The following is a 27108-nucleotide window of genomic DNA, read 5'->3' as shown; positions in this document are numbered from 1 at the left end:
GATTATTTTCTAATGTGAGTCATAACTGGAAAAAAAATCGTAAAGTAATTAACGATCCAAATTTATTTACTTTAATGCAACGCATATGAATATCATTAATAATTGCACCCAATACTTTTCATGAACGCTTCGATTACCTGTTATAAGGAAACTGCTTGGAAATGTTGTTTGTCACGTTATGAATTTACATCAGTATGTTTATTGGACACGTTTTTTTAACATTTAATAACATTGGAATATACTTCAATAAACTCTTTATTCAACAGATATAATTTAATATAAAATGAAAAACTGTATTACTCAACATCTTTTACACTTCTTTCTAGCGCCACATGAAGTTATTGACTTTCTTGTTTCAATTTTAACATAGTATGTCGCAGATTTCATGATATTCACAACCTTTGGGGAGAATAAGGTAAGCCAGACTAGTAAGTGGCATTTTATCAGGATTTTGATTACAGATTCGGATGAATGTTTATTCCTAGAGAAAAATTAATAAATGTATTTTCTCAATAAAAAATACGCCCACGAGCTTTGAACTCTTAACTTAGGTATATTAAAGCCTTCCTAATACGCAAGTAGTGCAAAACAATACTTTGTATAATAAGGCGTTCTCATGAAATTCTGTGACACATATTACATTTTATCATCTTAAAAAATACAAGTTCATATTGGGTACGCAAGGATAAGACAAGCTTTCATTGGCTTAGCAAATATTCGGAATTTTATTATACTAGACTAAGTTGGGAAAACCAAGATAGAAAAAATATTAATTCTCAGCACTTGTGTGGTTGTGTCAAAAAAAGGTATTATGTATATTGTATAGATAACTGAATTTTCGAAAAATTAACAAGAATGTGAAGGAACTCTGAGTACATAAGTAAAAAGACAACTACATGATTTTCTTAGAGGACTTTATCATTTATGTTATATAGCATGTGAAAATTAAAAACAGTTGTGGAAGAAGAAATACTTAATAGGAGGGAATAAAGTACTTAATCTAAGGCTAGTCTGTTGCTACCAGTGTTTTAAAAATATAGAGTGGAAACGTCATCTTGAAGTGAGATGAAAATATGTTGTTTGGATAAATATTTAAAGTAACTGACATTAGGACATGTGTATTGAAGTAATAACCAGATTATATGTGAGAAAATTAAACACGTTAGCAATTTGGAGAGAATAATGTAAGCAACTAATATTATACATAACTTATTGGAATAAGAGAAAATATCTAGTATTAACGTAACTTATAAGTTGTATTATAATCTAAAGTTCCCTGGTGGGAAGGAGGCAAATCTATGGTCTTGCAACTTTAACACCTGGGCATTGGAATCCTATAGTAAATTCAACTGATATCCCACTGATGCTTTTGCTATAAAATAAATAAACATATAATATTAAAATAATAAAACCGTTTTATTAGTAAAGTTATGGAAAGCGTAACGCACTGTGAAGTTTTACTTGAAAGCTGTTATTAATGGCTTTGAATTTCGCACAAAGCTACATGAGGACTATCTGAGCTAGACGTTTCTAATTGAGCAGTGTCAGACTGGAGAGAAAGCAGCTAGTCATTACGACCCACCTCTAATTCTTGGACTACTCTTTTACCAACAAAAAGTGGGATGGACCGTCACGTTATAACGCCTCCTCAGCTGAAAGGGTGATCATGTTTGATGTGACAGGAAATAGAACCTGCGACCCTCAGAGTAGAAGTCGAGAACCCTAACCATCTGGCCATGCCAGGCCCTGTATTATCTATAAAATGAAGTAAACTAATTTATTGTTTTGCGATACTGAAATTATTTAACGAACTATGTGTCTTATGATCTGAGCTTAAGTAGCAATTAGAAATAAGTTTGTTTTGTTTGTTTTTTTTAATTTCACACAAAGCTACTCGAGGGCTATAACACCTATGAGCTTATTTTAAAAACCAACCTTGGTATAATCTGGTATAAAACATTAAACTTTGCAGTAAAACATATGTATAAAATTCTTAAATGTTGTCTCTTGTGCATTAAACAAGAACTTGACGCCTGAGAAAGTGTAGCTTGCTCGAACAATAAATAAAATAATGTGAGGGAGCATTAGGGTTTAAATATTTAAATTTGAATTCGGTTAGAGTATGGGTAAATGGGTATGGATAACTGGAAAGAAATTATACATATAAGAAATGAAAGTAATTATGTATATATATAATGAAATTATATAGATACAAAGTTGTTTGTTCGTATAATTGCCAAAACAAGTATCCAAAACAAAATAAATACTCAATAAAAACAACTTAAACAATTTTAATTTCTACTTTAAAATCTATCTGTTAAATTTTAGTTCTATTTTCTTTTTATTTGTTCCCTTTTTATGTGTCCATGGAATTAATGGACACAACATCTGTACGTATGCGGTATTGCTTTTTCTGTGATAGTTATAACTTTTCTATAAGAATTAAAACCGCATTCACAAATAGATAAAATGTAACCCTTACTTTGGCTTACGAATAAATGTATAAAGCTTCCAAACTCGAGATTAAAGTTTATAAGTTTGTAAATGTGTTTTTATTAATTATATAGTTACTTTTTGTAGTAGGATCCCTACTTCTCTTTAAAATTCATAATTTTTAACATTCTTGTTTGTTTACTTTTTATGTTATACATGTGTAAAATATAAACTTTAACCTTAAAAAGTATCTAGTATCTATCCATTGATCTGCAGTTCTATCTTTTGGGTTGAATTGCGTTGAAAAGCTACGTGCATGATATGTTTACCATGTACAAAAATTTTGTATATATTGGAAGGAATGTGAATAGCGGATACCCAAAAACCAGTCCAGTAAACTCGAGAAATCTTGTCGCGATAACCCAAATCTTCTGTGGACTTGACCAGCTGACGTTATCAGATAAGTAGTAGACAAAAAGTTGCTGTTTTAGAAATTTCTTAATGTTATACTGGAAATGTTAAGAAGATTTCAGCATATTATTAATATATGTGCATATTGTATATGGTATTTAATACTTTTGATAGTATATATTTTCCTTATAAATTTAATTGGATGGACTTTTGGATTTAAATTATTTGCAAACCTTGTTGATTCATACTGTTAAGTACTGCTGTACTTAATAATGCATATAAAGTATTAATTTTGTTGTGATTCAAACGGTTTTGTTGTGCAATAAATTAAACTTTTTGAAGGAAATGTTAAGGAAACACATTTGAACTACTTTATTTACTTCAGAATAAAATAACTCTTTTAGTGTATTTTCATTCCTTTTTCGTTCAAAGAGACTATAACCATGTATACTATAACCACCCATGTATACTTGAGCCATTCTATTTTAAACACTCTTCATTGAAATTTTAACCACAGTGAAGATAACTGTATTTTGTGTATTAAAAAAAGCTATATAATCTTAAGTACACATATCAATAATTGCACTCATTGTATAAAACTAGGAGATTATAGAATACTAATATCAATTTTTGCAGGGTAAGAAGTTTCTTCAGGTAAGATAGTTTCAATTTTTCTAATAGGGTGAATGGCCTTTGGAATGGGTTGCCTTCAAAAGTTGTTGAGACAGTACACTTAAGTGACTTAAAAAAATGAATGATAAGAGCTGATTTTAAGATTTTGTAAAAGTTATTTTCCTTTAGTTCAAAGGACGGGACATCAGAGGAAAACTAATAGATCCCATGTTTTCCCAAGTCGTTATGTCAGGTTATATATTAAAACATTATCATCTTTACGTGACACAAAACTAGCACTTTCTAGTGGTTTGCCTTATGCATACGAGTTTATACTTTGTTTCATTACAGAAAATTTGTGATTGAATCGGACATTTCACATATATATATATATATATATATTGTTCATTTATGAGTTCAGTGATAACCATGATGTAGCTAAGGCAGAATTGTTTTGGTATATTTATTTATTTTTTTAATAAGTTGCTTGAGGTATCATTTCTTAGATATATATTTTGTATTTTTCACAATAAATATAAAATAGTAACGTAAGCGCTGCCTTTGCTAACTGTAATATAACATTGACCTTGTTCAATTCCTTTGTCCTACTAACACCGCCAGCAATGGGGGTACGAGATTGACGACCTAGGGCAGAGTGATAATAGAAATTTCTTGTAACTAACATGTTATTCATAATTATGATTAAGCACTATTAACTGCGATCATTATTGGATAAATTTAGCACTTTTTCTAGCATAAAATATTACTTAAATATATACTGAAATATCAATTTAAATAGTGTGTGTGTGTGCGTTTTTCTTATAGCAAAGGAAACATTGGGCTATCTGCTGAGTCCACCAAGGGGAATCGAACCCATGATTTTAGCGTTGTAAATCTGTAGACTTACAGCTCCACCAGCGGAGAACTAACTTAAAGATCAAAGTTTATTTTTATTATATAATACATTAATAAATAAACGAAACTAGTTAAAATGTTTTGAAAAATTGGGTTCCCATACAGCATATTACAGTATTCATGTCATATTACAAGAGCTATAATATTCAGATAAATTAAATAACTTGAATGAAGTTCGTCGTCACAGAAACTCAGGACCTATAAAACTTTTGAATTTATCATTTTGTAAAAAAATGTCTTGGATCAGTATAATTACGAATGTGAATAGCTTTTATGAATAATATTATCGAGCCAATAATAATTTTGCAAGCATTGATCACCAAAGACGTTGTTTGCCCCTTGGTATAAGTAAGACACTAAGGATGGCTGAAAAAAATTAAATATATCTTTAAGTCTATCACCTATAAAAAACATGTGTAGACTTTGCTATAAGAAATTACACATGAGAGAGATTTAGAAACTAATCTTATTGATCACCATTGATCACCAAAGACGTTGTTTGTCCCTTGGTATAAGTAAGACACTAAGGATGGCTGAAAAAAATTAAATATATCTTTAAGTCTATCACCTATAAAAAACATGTGTAGACTTTGCTATAAAAAATTACACATGAGAGAGATTTAGAAACTAATCTTAGTTAAATACTAACGTTTAAGATGTACAGTAAAAATAACATACAAAAAACTAGAATAAATCAGTGGACAGAAAAAGAAATCCCAAATTATGGAAACATCACGTTAATTGGAAACTGGAATATCAATGTAACTCAAGTAATCCAAAGTAATAATAATTAAATATAGGACCCTTAAAATTAATAACAAAGGAATACGGAATCTGTAAGTTGCACCATGGGAAAAACACGCTCCCTCTTTATATTTTTTGAAACATGTCCCATAGAAGCATTTATGCTTTAAACACTATAAGTATACTGTAAACACTATAATCATGTAAAGTAACCTCAAATAAAGTTTGGATTCACTATTAAGGAACACAAGTTTCCATACCCTCAGTGTCCTCTTCAGTTCTTATGAAAAAAACAAACAAACAAACACAGTTAACCATATAATGGAAGCTTCAAGTTGCTTCAGAGCAAGAGGTAAGAAAGATATTCGGCTTAAAGTGATTTTTCTGAGGCTCTATAGTTTTGCAATATTTAGATTAGCGAGCTCTCTACAATTCTTTTTTCGAAATAATTTCTAGTTTTGTATGATTATTAGCTCATTTCCAGTTGATTTGATGATGAAGATTCTTCATTTGTTGTAAAATAACATTATTTGTTTGATCCTTTTTCTCATTTTTTCTATATTTTTTGCATTTTTGTACCTGTAGTTGTTGTGCTGTAGTAATAGATCTAAGCTTCATTGTAACTATTGTTTATTTCTCAATTTAATAGTAACAATATGCGATATATAAGGAAATAGGGCTCATTTAAACAGATGTATATGTATCAGCAAATATATATTTCTATGCTCACTTCATTTTCTACTTGTATGCATATAAAGACTTTAATGCCTATATTCTATAAAAACATGTACGTGAAAGTAAAGAAAAAGCTAATAACATCAATCATGTTAAATCTGCTATATCTAGTGCAGACGAGAACTTTCACCCACTAATATACCTCGTCACCAGTTGCTAAAACAACAACTTCTTTATGCATACATTAATTATTTCTGCTGTTTTTGTTTCAATTCTTAATACCATTTTATCTGTGATGTCATTGTCATTTCACTAAAATATTTTAAAATATGAGCTATGTTTCCTCCAGGTCTACTTATTTCTCAAGAGGTATTCACAGATTTTAACTGAGTTTGCTTTGAGCAATAATCTTGGGCAAGAGTATAACGCAGCACTTCAATAACAAGATTTTATTCTTTTAAACTAATTTGCAAAATGTGTTTGGAAAACAGCAACATGTTGTAAATCCTGTTATTGTCATATACTACTTCTATGAGAGAAAGAGACTTAAATTTAATTTTTGTTCTTTATGAAATATTGCACGAATACTCTATAGACATGTCATGATGTATTTTGTTTATATTTAAAGTAAAAAAAAACATTACAATGTATTTTCTTAACTGTCTTGAGATATCTCTGACCTCAACAGTGAGTGAAAGGGAAGACCGTAATAGTTTGATAATATATTGTAAAATATATTTTTTTATTATCTTCGTTGTCCTTTATTTTTCCTTGAACTACAAACCCAAAATATTCTTGTTCATTGATAGCGTAAACACCTGTTTATCAATAAACAACTATAAATTAGCACAGGGTATAATGTACGCTGTTACACGTGTTAACGAAGCTTTTGTAGCCTGCCACCAAAGAGTAACATGAGAATTTTAATAGAATAATGTATGATCACATTGGTTGTTTTGAAACTGTGCTCAAATACTGCTGAATCACCGTTTCATGAAAATAAATGACTTTCCACTATTTTCATAAATAAGAAAGGAAAATGTTTTAAAGGAAATATTCATATGATTCATTTCTGGGATTTGAAACATAGGCATAGTATGTATTATTTTTGCATAATGCACTGCTGGCCAAAATCTTAAGGCCAATGAACATAAAGAAAAAATATGCATTTTACTTTGTTAGACTCAACCACTTATTTGAGTAGAACTTCGAAAGATGAAAATAAGATAAGGGAAAATAAAAATAAAAAATATATTTAGCATTTAATAAGGAAAATGTGAACACTATGAAATTAGCCTAACTACTAACTGGTCAAAAGTTTAAGACCATACCTAGTGAGAGTGACTAAAATAACACTTTAGTACATATGTATTCTTTTATCACTTATAATCTCCTTAACTGATTCATTATAAATGAGGGCGTCTAAAAATAGTATTTCAGAGCAATTTTCTTTTCAGTAAATGTTCACTTCTCAGTCGTTTCATTTGGTACAAGAATTCACTATAATATAGGGTCAGATCAGTTACTGAGAGCACCTTAAACCAACGGAACACGGTTTTTAAATTAGTTTTCTGACTGACTGATTGTTTAGGGCAATTTATCATATTTATACAGTACTATGAAAGCTTCTTTGTTTGCTTTGAATTTTGCGCAAAGCTACTCAAGAGCTATCTGCACCAGCCGTCCCTAATTTATCAGTGTAAGACTAGAGGGAAGGCAGCTAGTCATCACTACCCACCGTCAGTTCTTGGGCTACCTTTTACCAACGAATAACTGGACTGACCGTCACATTATAACGCCCCAACGGCTGGAATTGCGAGCATGTTTGGCGCGACCGAGATTCGAACCCGCGACCCTCGGATTACGAGTCGAACGCCTTAACACGCTTGGCCATGCCGGGCCTCACTACGAAAGCAATTGTCTTAATAACAGTCCGTGAACAGTCGATGGATTGAACTGAGCATACAGTATTTCATTTGAACTAATTATGGAAACACTCAATGGGTAATTGTAGCCAGATGATATATTTACTATTAGTGTAATAAATGATCTGATACAGAATAAAAGCGAGTAAGTTTTATAGTGCAATACTGTAATATATTTGTTACCATAGGATTATCAAAGAACGATAAAAGTAATATTGCTTCAAAAATTTTGTATTATTCCCTAAAATTCACTCTAGTTGTTTGTTTCCGTTTGTCCTTCTCAGTTTTTATGTAAACACACCTTAATAATACTCACACCAGGATTCTATGCACATAAAAAAATCATAGTTGTGAATGTTCCAGGGACGTGTATTTTATTTCGGTTATGAATTCCTTGTATTTGGTGCATGCTTGAAATCACTAACTGGTTGGAAGATGAATTTCTACTTGACAGAACTTTTTCCTGAGGAAATGACCAATAACTATAAGCATTTAAGGTGCCATCAGTTTTATGTAGATCTCCAAGACTGTGGTGAAGAGCATAGATGAATTGATCCTTTAACATCTTTCACCGTAATGTTGTACATTGACATTAACACGATTCTCTGTCAACGATCGTAGTGTTATAGGTTATTGGCAGCTAATTTCATTTTTGATTCCCTGGTACAGAACTACTGCCATCCTCCAACCTTACTTATCCCATTATATGAAGAATGATATCCAATTCAGTCCATTGCTTTTGTTATAACTCCTCAGCAGTGAGTTTCAAAAGCTTCACATTCATTGAGATTACTTCGTGTTAATATTTCTCTTAGTGTTCTCGGGAGAACATAAAACAATTATACTTTCAGCTGAGTCATTGTCAAGATTTTAATTGATTGTTTTGTGTCCAGTAACTGGCATACCATGAATTACGTAACATCGTTTGTGAAAGGTATAGGCTTTCGGTCTCGACCATTTCTCTTATAAACAGTAGAAGTGTCATGCATAGTGAAAATGAGCTTTATTTCAATATTTTGATATTCATTAGATACAACTCCAAATTCTACACATTTGTTACATAGCACCTTTGACTTGAGAGTCATAAGTGCTTTCATAACATTACTATTAAAAACAATATAAATGCTTGTACTTTTAAGGAAATTACGTAACTGATTGAAAAAAACTCACTCACTCACTCCGTAAACTCTCAACAGGTAAATTTACTCTCTTTTAGTTTAATTTTTATTGTTGAGCGGGAGCAGTTCCATAATATTTGCATTTTATGTATATTTTATTCACAGTTTTCTTAATTCATTAGAATAATGAATATACACTGCTGACCAAAATCTTAAGGCCAATGAACACAAAGAAAAAATATACATTTTTCGTTGTTATACTCAACCACTTATTTGTGTAGAGCTTCGAAAGATAAAAATAAGAAAAGGGAAAATAAAAATAAAACCTTTTAGCACTTAATAAGGAAAATGTGAACGCTATGAAATTAGCCTAAATACTAGGAAGTCCTAAACCTAAAAATGCCCAACAAGAGGTCTCAGTAGTGAGTTGCACGGCCGTCATTGCGAATGACTTCAAACATTCGCTTTGGCATGGTCAATATAAGCGTTTGCAGAAGGCTGGCTAGAATGTTTCTCCAAGTGGTAAAGCTAGCTACATGAAGATCATGCACTGTTTGGAAATGACGTCCATTTCTATAGATTTCCCTTGCCATTCACCCACAAACATTTTCAATGGGGCTCAGTTCGGGTGAACACGCTGGATAGTCCAAAACAATCACGTAATTCGCCATGAAAAAGTCCTTTGACCGGCGGGCATTGTGGATTGCAGCGTTGTCCTGCTGAAAGATCCAGCCATTTTCTCACTTCAATCAATAAGGATGCTTTCTCCAACATGCCAATGTAACCAACTGCTGTTTGACGCCCCTATATAACCTGAAGCTTCATTGCTCCATGAAAGGAGAAAGCACCCCAGATCATGATGGAACCTCCTCCACTGTGTCGTGTAGAAAATGTCTCCGGTGGGATATTTTTACGGCTTTTAAAGCCTTTCTCTCGTAGATGCCTTCTTATTGTTCTTGAGGTGCATTCTGCGTCCGTGAGGGCCGTAATCTGGTCTGACGATCGGCTGGTGTCTTGTCGGACAACCCTTCGAATCCTCCTCTCAATGCCGCCGGAATTTTCTTGGGCAGACTACTAGAAATTCTCGTTCCGTATCCCTCAGGATCTTTTAAGAAATTTGCAAAAGCAGTTTTACTACGCCCAATCTCACCAATGATGGCACGTTGAGAGAGACCTTGCTTTTGCAGCTCGAGAATTCTACCACGTTCAAACTCTGTCAACTTTTTATCCTTTGGCATTTTTTTATCCAATGTAACACAGGAGATGTCAGTGATAGATGTTGACCACGCTAATGCTTGAACACAAATGACTAAATTTCGTTACGTGTTTACCGATTAACGCTTCGTTTCAGTATGGTCTTAAACGTTTGATCAGCTGGTATTTAGGATAATTTCATAGTGTTCACATTTTCCCTATTAAATGCTAAAAAGTTTTTTATTTTTATTTCCCCTTTTCTTATTTTCATCTTTCAAAGCTCTACTTAAATTAGTGGTTGAGTATAACAACGCAAAATGCATATTTTTTCTTTATGTTCATTGGCTTTAAGATTTTGGCCAGCAGTGTATTTGATTGAGTAGCTTTTACGTATTAACCTGACTGAAAAAAAAACAACAGTAAGACAGAATCTTTATTATTTGTGGATTAAAACATTAGAAACTTTGTAATTAATATCATCGTTTTTTTTCAAGATTTTTCTTTATAATTTACTGATTCTTTAAAATAATCTTATACCACTTAAAAATTTAAGAATAAAAAATTGAAGTATTCTTAAACACAATGTTAATATTTTGATTAATGCATATTTTTCGTTTTCCTCAAAAACGTTTCAAATTTTAAGTGATATTTTTCGACATAGTAGTGTCTTTTCCAATTCTCTTTTAATTAATTATCTGAGTAATATCTAAAACCCAGAATTTGGAAAGAATAATTTCTCGTGTAATTCATTTTACTGCCATCATCACCATCATCTTCAGTTTACTCCTAAGATTAATGATAATACTTTAACCTACTCAATTGAATCTGTATAATTACACTCTACATGTGTTTTGATATGACGGAATTAGTAGAAATTAACTATTTATGAAACATTTACTTGAACAAATCATTTTAAAATATTAATGCATAAAACATTCTTTTGTAAATCTAATTTATAACTTTTTCAACAATAATATGTTTATCATGTGCATTATCAACTCTTAACGATTAGAGAAGTGTGAAATTATTTTAAAAACGTATCTTATAAATTTAAGGGGAAAAATGTTGAAATAGATATATTTCACGAGAATTGGAAGAGAGATGATAGACACATCTTCTTTATTATACATATTTAATATTCACGGAAATTTACCAAGTTTTGGTATAGGATACGTTTCATTTTTTTAAGTACATAGCTACACAGTGGAAAATTTATGCTTTGGCCTATGCGGTTATCGAAACCCAATTTTTAGCATTTTAAGCCCTGAGAATTATTGTTGAACCATGGGATATCAGGGATACCAAATGATTTTCTTTACTTAAATAGCAGTATCATAATTTAACTAACGCGAAGTTTCTGATAATTAGCACGCATATCATATCTATGACATAATTCACTGAACTAGTACACTGCAGTATTACAAAAAATACGTAATTGTACTGAGAAAATTAATAGGAATGGTGAACTTATTTTTGTTAACCAAAACTTGCAGAAGTTTGGGAGTTCAGCAATCTAGTTCATTTTTGTATAAACTAAGAAATTATCTTATGATATAAATATCATAATATCTAACAAGTGGTCAGCAAGTTTATTGTGATGTGTACTAAACCTTCTATGGTATATAAATAGATGCGAACAAAGTCCATCTTCACAGAAATAAAGATGAAACCCATTTAAAGAAGGTTTAGTGCAAATTTCATATACAGATAAATATTGGTTGGTAAAAGAGTAGCCCAGGAGTTGATGGTGAGTGGTCATGACTAGTTGCCTTCCTCCTAGTCTTACACTGCTAAATTAGACAGCTAACGCGGATAGCCCTCATGTTGATTTGTGTAAAATTCAAAACAACAAACATACTTCCTAATGTCAAACTATAATTAGAATATTTTTGCTTTTGACTAATTTAGAAAATTATTTTGATGCAATACAACCTGAGAACTCCCATAAACTCGAACTTATCCAGCTTCTCTGCAATAACAAATCAAACATTTTCAAAATCAATCTATTCAGTTTAATGAGATTATGTTAATCAAAGTAAACAATAATTTTTCTCCTCTAAGATCTCAGTGGTCTAAACAACTAGCATTAGTACATCATAAAATGTACAACTGGACATGTGCAACGAATTGTTTAAATAATTCTCAGATTATCAACCACATAACATTAACATCTGATAGTATCGGCAACATACATAATTGTTTAAAATAAACTAGAGTCCATTTATTCTACATTCCTAAAATCATGGGTTTGATTCCCTTAGGTGGGCACAGCCACACGTGGTATTTCTATAAGAAAAACACACACATAAACGAAGAAAACTATAAGCAGAACGAACGATGTTTAACACTAAGTTTATGAAAGTTATAGAAACGAACGAGTAAGACAGCACTAGAAAAAGTTATATTTATTACATAAGAGCCTATGTTTATTTACTTAGCATTTTGAATTATAATGTTGGGCAAGTTGAAAACATTTTAAATTGTAGAGAATAAAAAGTTTATACTACAAATGTTATAAATTTTAGTGTGAATTGAAACAATAGCGTCTCATTTATCGGAAGCTTATTTAGCATTGTCAGTGTTATAAGGTGCTTTCTACCATAATCTGCATTAATAACTAAGTAACATAAAAAAATAACTTTTTTCGCTTAAACTAAAGAAAACACATTGTCTTATGAAGGTGGATATTTTCAGTAAATAAAGGAATAACTGTATAAATAAAATATTCTTATAGAAATTAGATGAAACACCGGATAAGACAATGAAAATACATTATAATATAAAATGGACGAAAGACGATATAAGAAGAATGTAAATTATTATCGCAAAATTAAATGAAAAACGAAATATCATATTCAGAAACATGTATTGGTGAATTTGTTTGTTTGCTCTAAAATACACAAATGATTACCTGTGCTCTGCCCACCATGGTATCGAGACCTGGTTTCTAGAGTTATAAGTACGCATACATTCCGATGTACCACTCCGTGCGAGGGGGCATTTTGGAGGGATGACTGGAAATATACTACGCCCATTTCTGCTAGTTTGTTCTTTTTGAGCTTACTGACCATATCTAAGGCGTTTACCAGATTGTTGTCAAACGTAAACACTACGTCAATTTGTCCATTTTTTTATATTTAATTAATTATGAAGGTTAATTTCTTAAATTATTGTTTTATGATGAGTATCTAAAAGGCACATGAAGTCATCTGTACAGTGGATGTGCTGATTATAATCATTATTAAAATCTGGGTGATAAATTTAATGTTGGATGTGTACTTTTACCTTACAATACCTTTTTAAGTTCACATGGCTCTATATACCCCATTAGCGGATTCAGCGGTTTTTCTATTCATTCCCAAATTACACTCAGCCGGTTTGGGTACACACAGTAGTCATCCTTTTGGAGGATCAGCGAGCTACTTTCTACAAGGAATCTTGACTCTATATGGCTGTCTGTTGCAGAAGCTGACTTCAAAAACCCTGCCCAGCATTATACTATGTAAATTACGTGTAAATTTAGTGATTTATGGCATTTATAATACTGTATATATTTAAGAGTGTGTATTTTCAGCTATAGAACTTTCTATTGTGCACACTATAATTTAACTAAACAGATTCTAAAGATATATCATTCGAATTCATTAGCCATAACTATATATATACTTGTACTTTATGATAAAGGATCTAATGAAAAAAGTAAGAGGTTTCAAGAATCTGAAATAGGAAGATATGCCAATTGTATTAAAACATTCTGAGTTTACCAAATCACAGTATTTGCTACATGTATTTGTAATTGAACCATTACAAATATATTTAGCAAAATTGTTGAAATAAAAGGTACTGCTCGTATTTTTCGCAATGACAAAAGTATTCACCTTATGAAGTGTAGCATGCATTTACACTTACACTGTCGATATGAGCTTATACTGGACAAAAATATGTGATTCTATTTCATAAAATGTTTGTATAATACTTTGTATTCCTTAAAAAGTATTTGAAACTAATATCTAAATTAGTTTACGGGCACCCACTAAGGTAGTTAGTCCAAATCCAAGTCGTAATACTAGAGTTGTGAATGTTTTTTATTTTTTATCTCCTTTAAATTGCTTCGGAGAGTTACCATTTAATTATATAATACTAACAAATTAGATGATAGCAGGAAGAAATTATAGATTAACTCCTAGAAGAGTAAGAACTTGTAAATATGTGAAAACAATTTCTCTTTATATAACTGAAATTCTTTGAGATCTTCCTTCCTCTATTTTACCTGATTTAGTTTGTCTCTGTGGAGTATGTGCGTAAGATATCCTGAAACTTCGAATTGATAAACTAAACTTGTTCTGTTACATAGAAGTTCCAACTTCCAGTTTTATACTCTTGTGTGTATATATATGTATATGGTAGAAATATTGTATTAAACAATTATTAAATCGAAATTTACAAGTATTTCTCTAGATAAAATGTTCTAATACTTAAACTTTCCTAGAAAAGTTCCTAAATGTGATTCTACAGGACAAATTGTAATATATTTGTACTGTTTTTTGTTTGTTTGATTTTGAATTTCGTGCAAAACTACACAAGGCCTATCTGCGCTAACCGTCCCCAATTTACCAGCGTACGACTAAAGGGAGGGTGGCTCGTCATCACCACAGACCGTCAACTTTTTGGCTACTCTTTTGCCAACGAATAGTAGTATTGACCGTCACATTATAACGCCAAACGGATGAAAGAGCGAGCATGAAATATTTGTACAGATATAACATATATTGTAAGTGTCATATTAATTTTAAGTTCTGTCTGTGTAATTATATTAACATCAACGTGTTTCGTGTCTTTCTTATGCAAAATTAATCTGTGTGTAAAATGTTGGTCATAGTTAAAAACTTAAAATATTTACAAATTTTGCATCACCACTGAAATGAAAATAATAAAAAATGCTAAAATATCTAATAACTGACACACCTTGTGAGAGTAATATATTTTCATATAGCTTTGAGTATCCAAACATTAAAGTAAAATTACACTTAAATGGTTTACGTTATGATTCCTACCAATGGTTATAAGCTTTTGAAGTTTATTCCAAAAACATTATTTCTGTGTAAGTTATGTTTTTTTGGTTTTTGTTCGTTGATATGTAAATTATAAAGGAATATTTATATATATATATACGAGTGTGTGTGCAATGTTGGATAAAATATAGATATACATTTGTTTAAAAGGATATACAAGTACATTTACAAAAGCTGTTAAAAAAGAAAATGACTGGTGAAACGTCTCAAAAAACATCATTTAACTTTGATTGAAGAAACTAAATTAATATTTGTAAAATTATGAAATCTTATGAAAATTGAAAAAAAAGCAAAATACAAGGCTTCTCTCATAAATTTTCCAATATTCATGGCGTTTCTCTAAAGTTTGATACTATGACGCCATAAAAGTTTTTTTTTAGCTATTCCGACTCTAAAGATATATTGAACTACCCTAGTTTTTAAAAGTGGAACGTCCTGTCAGAGCGAACAATCTTTCTTCCATGATCTTCACCCAGTTAAAATCGTTAAGAACAGCCAAATTCACGTGCAACGCGAGCATCATCCGATCAAAAGAATGAATCTCCCCAGCCGTCGATGAAGTGGTAGTTGTTTTTCTCTCAAACCAACAACTCTTCTGGACGTGCTCTGTATGACCATGAATGTTAGTTGTATGCTTAAATGTGTGTGTCAGAGCAATTATAAACAAGTTCACTTAGTTATCCCGGATAATTAGGTTGTGGATGCAGCACATAAGTAAGTAGTGACCGCTTCTGATTGTTTATATTTGCTTTTAGATCTATAGGATAGAAAACTTTACAAATCATTTTACTTTCGTATTACATAATAATCAGGGATGTATTTTGCTTGCACATATATATATATATATATAAAATACAATAATAATAATGAAATGAACTATACCTTGTCTAAATATTGACAAATATCTGATTCCTTAATATTATCTTATACATACGATACAAATTAGATACTGAATATAAAATCTAGCACCAGTTATTCTGTTTAAATTTAGATCTATTCTGAAACAAACCAGTTTACAAACCTTTTTTTGTTTCTTCATTTAAACAACTGTGCAATATTCGAATATTTTGAATTTGTTAGTTTTTAGCTAACTAAGCTTAAAAATTGTGTTTTCATACATAAAATGCAAATATCCATAGAAATCGATACGAAAGAGTGTTCATAGTATTAAAAATCTAATTAAAAATTAATACAAAGTTTATATTTAAACTTCTCTTAAATCCTAAAATATTAACGCAGTTATTCTTTTATGGATTTTTTATGCTTTTCTGTTTTTAGTTTTTACTTCTAATTATTCCAATGCTGACGTTTATTATGCATAAACAATAGAATGAAACTTGTGTTGAAGAGAAAGGTCAACTAATTTAATTGATTCCTAAATACAAAATGTATAATTCTAACGTCAGTTTTAGAAGTATGAAATCATGCTTCACACTCTCTACTCTTTACCTAGAAGCACAAATTTTAACTGAAGTTTTAAAATAATAAATATAATTCAAAATCATCTTTAATTTAATTGTTTCAGTTATAGTTTTAAGGTAAACTCCTTCTTTATAGTATACCAGACAACTTCATTCACAAAACTAAAGATTATAATGTGTTACGTGAGTGTTTTCATGTAACTGTCTTGTAAATTTTGCTTTGATCTTACTGTTTCATTTAAAACCCTTAATATCATAATATTTTTAGAAATATCTTTACTTTTTATGCGTACAATTATATGAATTGATTGTTTGTTTAATTAAGCACACAAATTCACAATAGCTATCTGTGGTGTGTTCACCACGGTTATAGGAACCCAGTTTTCAGTGGTGTGAGGCTACAGACATACCGCTATGCCACTGGTAGGTTTGTTTTGAAACTCGCGGAAAGCTAAAAGATGGCTATCTGCGCTAGCAGTTCCTAATATAACGTGTAAGGCAAGAGGGAAGACAGTTAGTCATCACCACCCACCGCCAAACCTTGGGCTACTCTTTACCAACGTATAATGGGATTGAACAATAGTAATAATACTTTACGTGTTGAGGTTCCAAACATAAACATCGCTATGATAATTGTTGGAGAAATCTGTTTAGATTTATATACTTAACAGGAGAAATAAGCCCAGTGCTGGGTCAACGCTAAAATCCATGCTTAGTTATTTTACTGTGGACAGAGCGCATATCCATTGGGTGGATTTAAGCTAAAAGAGCAGATAGTGAAATCAAATATTTTACTGCTTGCGCGTTAGGCCTATAACGTTTGATAGTGACTGTAAATGCAGCTTAACACAACCGAAGTTCTTATATACATATCTACTTGGTTAAAACATGCAAATCAAAAGTTAAATTTGTATATTTCTATGGTGAACTTCTATTTAATAATTTTCCTCATTATTATTCTGACAAAATTTATATCATTTTATCAATTTCCACTAGAATTCTATTTGCTGGACGTAAAAGATTTGTGTTTATTTTGATTTTAATTTTGGTACATGTTACCCAAAATTTCCTAAAGACAGCCTTTATATCAAATGTTAGATGACGCTTAACCGTAAAACTGTTCCTTTTTCTTTTTCGTCTTCCATGTTCTCAAATAGAAGGCTTTCATTTTTTACAAAATGTCATTCTCTAAGATGAAACAGTTTGGGCTGATAAATAGATACAAATTGATTATATTTTAAATTATAGTATCTGTTTCCACCAAAACTAAACAAAGTTAGCCTTTCTATGCTTTTAATGCGCTTCTTGGATATTTGTTTGTAACAAGTGGATCTCCTTCTCAATAAGTGAACTTCTAAGATAACAGAATGTGGCGGACTGGATTTGGAAGGCCGAAACAGCATGCTGGAAGCGTTTCAGACATGTTTGATTGGGTTAATTTTTACAGGTGGACAAGAGTCTTTCTCTGAAGACGCAAGTGTGGTGCGGCAGGCGTTGTATTTTGGAAAAAAACGAAGTCTACACTAAAAATACTGGAACACCAATAACACCAATAAGCATATAGGATCCCGCCCCGTCCTTCTACCACATAACAGCTTTGTACGAGATACTTGGAAAATGGGATTTTAATTCAAGTTTCCCGTGACCTTACACCAGTTTACTCAAGTCTATTATGAATAGTTTGAGTCGATACAAAAAATCAATTTGTATAATGGATTTGTATATAAATAATTGTTACTACTAAGAAATAGGAAATCATGAGCAGTAATTGTAACTACATAACAATACTTACACTGTGTTAATAAGTTTGATTCGAGAACTATGCTTATTTACGTTAAATAATGAACCATTATTATTCATTCTGGTCATGTGAAAGCATAATCAAATGTTTTTACAGTAACGTGAACTGTCTTTAGTTTATGAATATTTTGGCATTTATGTCACTGTTAACTATTCTTCAGAATAGTCCTTCTTATTTCACTATTGATATCCATGACTTTTTCTATATCTTTAATGTGAAACTCGCGTTTCCTTCTGTCACCCGCTAATACAGAGGTAAGTCTACGGATTTACAATGCAGAAATCACGAGTTCGATTCCCTCAGTGGACTTAGCAGGTAGGCTGATGTCGCTTTGCTATAAGTAAACACACGTTTCCTTCTAATTGATCTTGCTACATAAAGATCGAGAGTGTTTCATTGACTAAATTTTCGTCCTTTTTTTATTAAATTTGCTGCTGGTACCGTTTGCAATAAAAATAGGATAAGTTTTCCCAGTTTTAATTGTTTAATCAAACTTTTTATTCCATTACAGTGTCGGGTCTTTTATATAATTAGGCCATTTTTAAAGTCACATATTTATATGGCTGGACTTTCAAAGCTAACTACGCTGTTTTCGTAGATGTAAATTATTTGTCCGGAATTACATACACTTTGTTTGTCAAAATGCACTATAAGTAATATAATTATAGATAATACAGTGTTAGGCATATATATATATATATATATATATATATATATATATATATATAAATGCTTAATTCTGATCAATATAGGTAACTTTCTTTAATCAAAATATATTAATTTTTACCATACTACTATGAAGTTGCTAAAATATATGTGATTATTGGTTTTATGTGGTGAAATGTTTTTTTTTCTTCTTCAATGAGTGGAAACTTTTACTACATGTATTTATGCTTTTATTGGTGCAAAAAATATTCATAAATCTTAACTACTCCTGATTGCATTACAGGACTAATTGCCGTATTTTATTTTTTGGGAACTTTCTCAAAATAAGAATACCCAATTTTCAGCAAGATGTATTCATTTCCAATATACCTCTTTAGCAAGTCTATCACGTTGTTTATTATAATTTCCTAAGGCTATTAAGTTTCTTGTGTATTACTAACTCTTTAAAACTTTTCTATATATTAAGTTATCCCTGCGTTACGCTTGTAAGGTTTAATGTCTTTTAAGTAGATGGTATTTCTGGTACTTTCAATAATATAGTTTGACATTCTGATTTGAATAATCGATTCCCTAGATACCAGACGATTAATTGTTCTTATTGACCTGTTGTTCATATTGTTCTATGTTTTATGAGGAATAAAACTAATACCATTGTTTTAGTGCTAAATTCCCAACTTTCCTTACAATGATACAACGAACAATTAAACAAAATACGTTGCTAACAGGTATGCTACATTTAAGAACTCGAATATCACAATAATTGTTCCTTTTGATTTTAAAGTTCTCAAATTTATGGAGCATAACTGTCGGTGCTACGCTTTATATTTTCTGTTTGATTATATATTTTAATATACCTCTTGTTGTTTTTGTTTCCAAGCACAAAGTTATAAAAGAGATCTATCTGTGCCCGGTCCGTCACGAGTATCAAAACCCGGTTTGTAGCAGTATACGTCTGCAGACACACTGCTGTGCCACTGGTTGGTGTGTGTGTTTTCTCATAGCAGCTAAGTTCACTGAGGGAGATCAAACCCCTGTTTTTAGCGTTATAAATCTGTAGACTTATCGCTATACCAACGGGAAACCACTGGGTGGCACAAAACTTCTTGCCCTTCAATTAAAACTAAAGACATAAAGAGCTTCCAAAATTATAAAATTGCCTTTTCAGCGACACACTTTTGTAATTTCTGAATGAAACAAATATAATATTTTAGACAGAAAACATTTCAGTTCTTTAATTTATAGTTTTTTTTAGAACATCAAAAAGACGTATTTAAGTATTTAAATTTCTTAAAACACGCTGACACATAATACGCTTATCTCAAGGTTTTTTTTACTTGAAAATCCTCTTTAAATTATAATATAATGTAAAGGCATTTTCTAATTTAATTGAGAATTTTTTTTTCCACTCATATATATTTCTTGTGTCAACAAATCTCTTTACTCTCTGAAGTTTGGATTTTTTCTTTTATTTCCAGCCGCTAGACAATTCTAATGTTACCAAGAAAAAAGTATTGCAGCTGTAAAAGGATTAACTTGAGGTGCAATTAAGCATATTATAGTCCTTGGGCTCTTAATGGATTTTACCTGTTTATCGTAGGACGATAGTCCTTGGTGAAGAGTGCAAGAAAAGATTAATTTCTATATTAATATATTTTTCACATACTATCAATTTTCAGTCATTGTGTCGTTTTATTTTTATTTTAAAGTTTATAGGTAACACCGCGAACGAATTACAATCAGTTCCAAGAAATAGTGCTGAATCTCCAGAGAGAAACTGTATCGTTCAGTTGATCTATAAACTGAACCAAACATGACTACAAAGTTTTCAAGTAGCATCATGAACGAATTATTATATCGTTTTACTAAGAAAAATAAAACCAGAGTTATTTTACCTTTGAATTGATATATAGACTGATCAAATACAACTCAAAGATAATAAATAGCATTGTAACCAGATCAGATGATAATTAACATCCATGAATATCACTTCATTATGAACAAGCAAAATGCAGATACATATGTGACAAGAATGAAAAAGAAAGATGTAGATTAATAAATTTAAACCTGTTAACAAACATGTTCTTCTAAGAGAATTTAATTCTCTTTTATCTTAAAATTAAAAAATGAAACCTAAAAGGGTTTTTTGACAAAAAGGTATGGGCGTCTGTCGTCCGGTGGGTGGTTATCATGATAACTTGCGTGTTGGTAGGTCTAATATTCGATGGTGCAGAACACGTTACACACTTTCATCTACGCATGTGTTATAGAATGACAGCCAGTCATATTATTAATTACCAAAAACTGGAGCAAAAACCTATGAGGTAATGAAAATGTTTATTCGATGCCTTTCTCTTGGTTTGGTATCGAAACGGGTATTAAAACCCTGTTTCGAGCATTATAAGTCCCTAAACATACCGTTGTGTTATCGCCGGGCTCTTAGTTCATACTTCAAAATCAATGTCAGTTGTACATTAGGCTTAAATGTTTCTTACCTGACTCTTTCGCTAATACACTGAACAAGATATAGGTAAGATCAAAAATACTAATTCTAGTTGATAAAAAATACAAAAAACAATAAGCCACGGCATGGCCAGGTGGTTAAAGTACTCGACTTGTAATCCGAGAGTCGCGGGTTCGAATCCTCGTCACACCAAACATGCTCACCCTTTCAGCTGTGGAAGCATTATAATGTTACGGTCAATAACACTATTCGTTGGTAAAAAAGTAGCTCCAAAGTTGGCGGTGGGTAGTGATGACTAGCTTTCTTCCCTCTAGTCTTACACTGCAAAATTAGAAACGGATAGTTCAGACAGCCCCCGTGTAGCTTTGCGCGAAATTCAAAACAAAAAACAATAATAAATTCTATTAAAAAGCGGAATTTTACCAAAAATCTATGCGATGGTTATTGTAAGTTATGTATTACAAAAAGAAAGTGTAACTAATTCACTTGTGTATCACTTTCATTTTTGTTTGTTTTTTTACGTTTTAAAAAAGTGAACTGTGTTGTATTATTTGTGCATTCGTGAAAGATGGGTTTTACATATAAACATGGGGGTAACCATATATTGCATCAAAAAAGGTATATACGTATTGGAAAATTTGTTTCAGTATAAGTTATCCAGAGAAATAAGACACATAGACACCACGACTGTGTTGTCTATTTAGAGAGTTGCGGGAAAATATGTTAGAAGTACAGTTGCCTTACGAAGATAGAAGTCGTTTTATAATATATATATATGTAGTACTTGCTTTGCTCAAAGAATGAGACAAGAAACTGTTCCAAAATAAATATATAAATTTAATATAAATATAATTTAAAAGAAAGAAATGCTTGGTTACTCATTCAATTATTTCCTATTGTGTTTCAAATATCATGATCGTTTCTGTACGTGATCTGTGTTTAGGCCAAAAACAAATGTTAACTTCCAACAATAATCCTCTAACATCCTATTAAATCATGCTCAACTAAAGATAAAAATAGTCAATAAGTTTCGGTCTGGTCTTCGGTATGTATATACAGAGCACTTTGATGTACAACAGCCTGGGCATCATGAGTTATGACAAGAAGGATGTTTTTAAGCTCAATGCCAACTAACCTATTCCACATAACTGGAAAACACAGAGGCCTTGTTTAACATGAAACCGCCATATGGCTTAGTTTAAACATTAAGATATCGTCGTTAAGTTGAACAGTTCTTCTTATTGACATGTTAGCCTACGTGTAATACAGGAATGTCATGTAGCACAAAAATAGCAGAGACATATATAACAGACAAGTATTGGAATTTTAAGGCATTTTTTTTATTTAAAGATTTGCTGATAATTTCTGCCTGAATGTTAGGACTTGTTTTAACACATGATTGTTAATTATTTCACAGAAACAAGTGAAATATTTATATTTGAAATTCTTAGCTGAGTCATTGTGTATTAATTCGAGTTAAGTTGGTTTTATACTATATATTTTTGTATATTATATTTAAGTATCTATTATGATTAACTATATATTTTATTTGTTGCCATTCGTAATTACTTAAACTCTTTTATCTCAAATGTTTGATGTATATGAATCATAGAAACTATAGAATGAAATCATAAGTTCAGCATTTTAAATAGTTTAAAGTATATAACGTTTCTAATTCTTATTAACTAAACATTTTTAAAACAAGACCTGAACCTGTGATTCCAGATACTGTCCGTCACAGAAACATGGTAGCCTTATTTAATTGAGATTTGAAGAGAACCAAATGCAAGGAGGAAAAATAACAACAATGTCATAGAGCCATCCTATGTTTTTTAAACATTTAACATACATCAAACACTCCATATATGAAAACAACACTGAAATTGTACACAGTGAAATTGATCTAAACAGAAGCAACATTACGGATGCTGTTTAGTTTACGGATTTAAAACTCTAAAATTCAGAGCAGAGCGCAAATAACCCATTATGCTTAAACACAAATAACAAATTAATAACAAATTTTATCTCTTTGTCTTTACTAGTTATAACCTATATATTTTTACACTGTAGTTTTTGTTTTAGTGTTTTTATTTTTATGTTCTTTGTAATAATTAATTTATTACCGAATTTGTAAATACTTCTAATGCAACCCGTGCACTACTAAATAAAACCGTTAGGCTTTGCATTTGTAACTGTTGTTAGTAACGCATAACCTGAATATGAGACGCTTCTGTATAATTAGCCACATTTTTAAATACTTAAAATAGAGGTTAAGCGCATGGTCCGGCATGACCAGGTGATTAAGGCACTCGACTTGTAATCCGAGGGTCGCGGGTTCGAGTCCCCGTAACACCAAACATACTCGGCCTTTCAGCCGTGGTAGCGTTACAATGTTACAGTCAATCCCACTATTGGTGGGGAAATGAGTAGCTCAAGAATTGGCGGTGGGTGGTGATGACTAGCTGCCTTCCCTCTAATTTTAACTGTTAAATTAGGGATGGCTAGCGCAGATAGCCCGCGTGTTGCTTTGCACGAAATTCAAAACCAGGCAAAATACTTAAGCGTACAGCTGTTCACATCGTAGGTATTTCAAAGTTTGTATGTTGTTTATGATACTTCAAGGTCAGATATTTACTGAACAGTATTCCAAGAGTAATGTAAAAAGTATAGTATTAAACACTTTTGAATAATTATTGTGATATGATTCAAGTGTTTTATTATACATTTTATCATTGTCAAAAATGTAGTTATAAGTCTGTAACTTATAAAGTTTCTACGTTTATAACTAAGTGTTTTGCTTTTAACTTCTACCAAATACTTAAAAAAATGAATAGATTTTGTTTATTAATAAAATGTGTATTTGTTACGATTTTACCAAACAGAAGAACACATTAAAATATTTAATTAGGAATTTACAGTTTCTGAAAATAATTAAAGCCAGTTGTTATATCTATAGTGAATAATCTCTTGTTAGGCTGTTGCTATAAATCGCAAATGTTGTGGTAATTTGTGTATTAAAGAGAGTTGTTCCCCTGAGAACTCTAACATCTTGTAGTAAAATAATATATTAGCTCAATTTCATCACATGCGTGCTTGATCTACACGTATAGACATCTTGAAGACGAACATTAAAGACCAAAAGACGTAAGTTTAGAAAATGTTAAGTACTATTGTTTAAATGGTTTACTCTTACAAATTTTTTTTACATATTTTACCTGACTTTGAATTTGTAATGGAACATTTTGGTGTTAGAAACATTGAACTACGCATGTTTTTAGTACTGAGTTGTAAATCTTTACTAAATGATAACACTTCTGATTTATGGGACTTATGAGAAGTAAAAGATGTTGCATTTCTTTACTATTAGATATTATTGAAAATACAAAATATACTCGACCTCAGTCTTTGTCGTTTTTCTGAAATAAAGTGTATTTTAATTTGAGATATCGTTAAAAATATGTGTTTAAGTTATTTTAGTGAAAATAAATACATTTCAATGAAGTTAAATAGTAAAATAAGTAAAATCACAAGAAGGACTGCGTTAGAAACAGCAAATATAAACCTCTGACTAATGTGTTTAAATTATATATTTTGTGTTTTCCGTGTAAAATCCTAGTTATTTTCCACGTGTTTATTTAGAAATCCGTGTGTAAAACGCATTCCATTGTATAAAAAGTACATACAAATACGTGAATATCATTGTATTTAATCTTCGAGATTATATATATTAATATCTTGCTTCTATAATAAAGAGACTTGAAACACAAAATAAATAAAATATGGGGTCACACATTCCGAAAAAAAGAGTTAAATGTCATGAACCACGGTATTGTATCATAATAGGGAAAAGTTCATTTATTCTTTTTTCTATTATTATTATTGGTCGGCCAGCCTTCAACAAAAACTGAGGCGAGTATTGCAATCAAGCCTAGGCAATATTACTAAATGGATAATTGCACAAAGCGTAGATTATTTCTTAAGATATTTCTGCACTTTTCAAGAAGTAAAAAAAAAATAATAATTGTAAACGATGTTATTATTCCATCTTGAAACTGATTTCCTTAGAAATATCTGTGTTCCTTTAAGAAGCTTAAGTTTCGTTTGTTTTGAATTTCACGCAAAGCTACTCGAGGGCAATTTTCGATAGCCGTCTCTAATTTAGTAGTGTAAGACTACAGGGAAGGCAGCTAGTTATCACTACCCACCGCCAACTCTTGGGCTACTCTTTTACAAAAAATAGTGGGATTGACCATCACATTATAACGCCCCCACGACTTAAAGGGCAAGAATGTTTTGGTGTGACGGGGATTGGAACCCGCGGCCCTCAAATTACGAGTCGAGTACCTTAACCACTTGGCCATGCTGGGCCAGAAGCTTAAATATAAGGTGAAAGTGGGCTTACCAGATGATACGTGATGAAAATTACATGACTGTAACGTGTGGATACTCAATGTTTTTACACTATATATCGGTGTTTTTAGATAGCCAACCCCTATATCATATATGAAGTAAAGGGTAAAAGGCGTGAAGGTTTATTTACAGTGATGTTTTAGATGTATATGTTTTAGCTAAAAAGGCTACATTTGTATTAGTACAATTTTATATGCGCTTAGTTGCTCGAAACGACACAGGAAAAAAAAAAAGTGGCTAGCATAGCCTAAATGTGAGTTCTATTGTAACGCTTTATATTTCAACACAAAGCATGTGTTTCTCAGAACTGTTTTAAGTAGCTATCTGTTCAAGTTCCTACAGGTTAAAAACAACTTTAAGTTCATTCTTAAAGAGAAAAAGATAAATTAAACATATTTAAGTGTTTCCTACAAGATTAATACTAATAAATAATGGAATCTTTGAACAAAATAAAATGAAACTTCTACTGTATATTCATTAATAATAAAATAACCTAAAAGAAGGAATAGAAAGTTTATATATTATTTAAGGTAAGTCCTTTGGATACTAGATGAAATGGATCAGAGGAGCAAGTTATTTTGATGTAACTTAGATAAAACATATATTGGGTCTTTGAAAGTGAAATCAGCCATCTTAATGTGTTGTTTGACTGAATAAGGGGCACTGTATCTTCTCCCCTGTTTTATTGTAAGCTTTAACCAGTCTCTGTCAGTGGATACGAGTATAGAACTGTCAATTAAGACAATAATTTTTTATGTAGTCTGTACCAGTACAAGTAACAATAATGTTATCGTTATTATTAAAGTATTTCAGAGTAGAGTTCTTCATGAGTGAGTAGTGAATAATTCGTTTGTGTGAACTCAGCTAAAGAAAAACGACAGTACAATTTTTTTTATATCTGGTTTTAATCAAATCTCCATGTCAACAACCAGAAAAAAAGTTAAGTTGTTGTTAGCACATTCGAAAGAAAAGTCGTAATTCAGGATCTTCTGCTTACGAATAAAGCCCATTCTAGTCAACGCCAGTGGTCATTCAACTTTAAATAACGCAGTTGTTTTGTTTTTCCAACTCTCTTTACTTAGTATTCTCCCCAGTGGCTTAGCGGTAAATCTGAAGTCGTATAATGCTTAAATTCGAGTTTAGATATTCTTGATAGGCATGGTACAGATAGCCCATTGTGTAACTTTGTGCTTATCTACAAGCAAACTATATCATACAAAGATGTGTATATACATTACATAACGTAGTGA

General features: G+C 31.2%; 1 protein-coding gene across 2 annotated transcripts in view; it reads left to right on the top strand.

The window, feature by feature from the left end:
- LOC143253236 (transient receptor potential-gamma protein-like) overlaps positions 1 to 27108 on the top strand; it is a 169569-nt gene that overhangs the window by 24785 nt on the left and 117676 nt on the right. The window contains exon 1 of one of the 2 annotated variants that reach the window (XM_076506750.1): positions 15600 to 15813. The exons of the other annotated variant lie outside the window; for it this stretch is intronic. The gene's annotated coding sequence lies outside the window, so the exon portion shown is untranslated. Of the gene's footprint in view, positions 1 to 15599; positions 15814 to 27108 lie in introns of those variants that run through there. 2 annotated transcript variants of the gene reach the window in all.

Source organism: Tachypleus tridentatus, chromosome 6, assembly GCF_004210375.1.
Source record: "Tachypleus tridentatus isolate NWPU-2018 chromosome 6, ASM421037v1, whole genome shotgun sequence".
In the NCBI taxonomy this organism is placed as follows: domain Eukaryota; kingdom Metazoa; phylum Arthropoda; class Merostomata; order Xiphosura; family Limulidae; genus Tachypleus; species Tachypleus tridentatus.
Note: the sequence above shows the minus strand (reverse complement) of the source record. Positions and strands in the feature narration are given on the sequence as shown.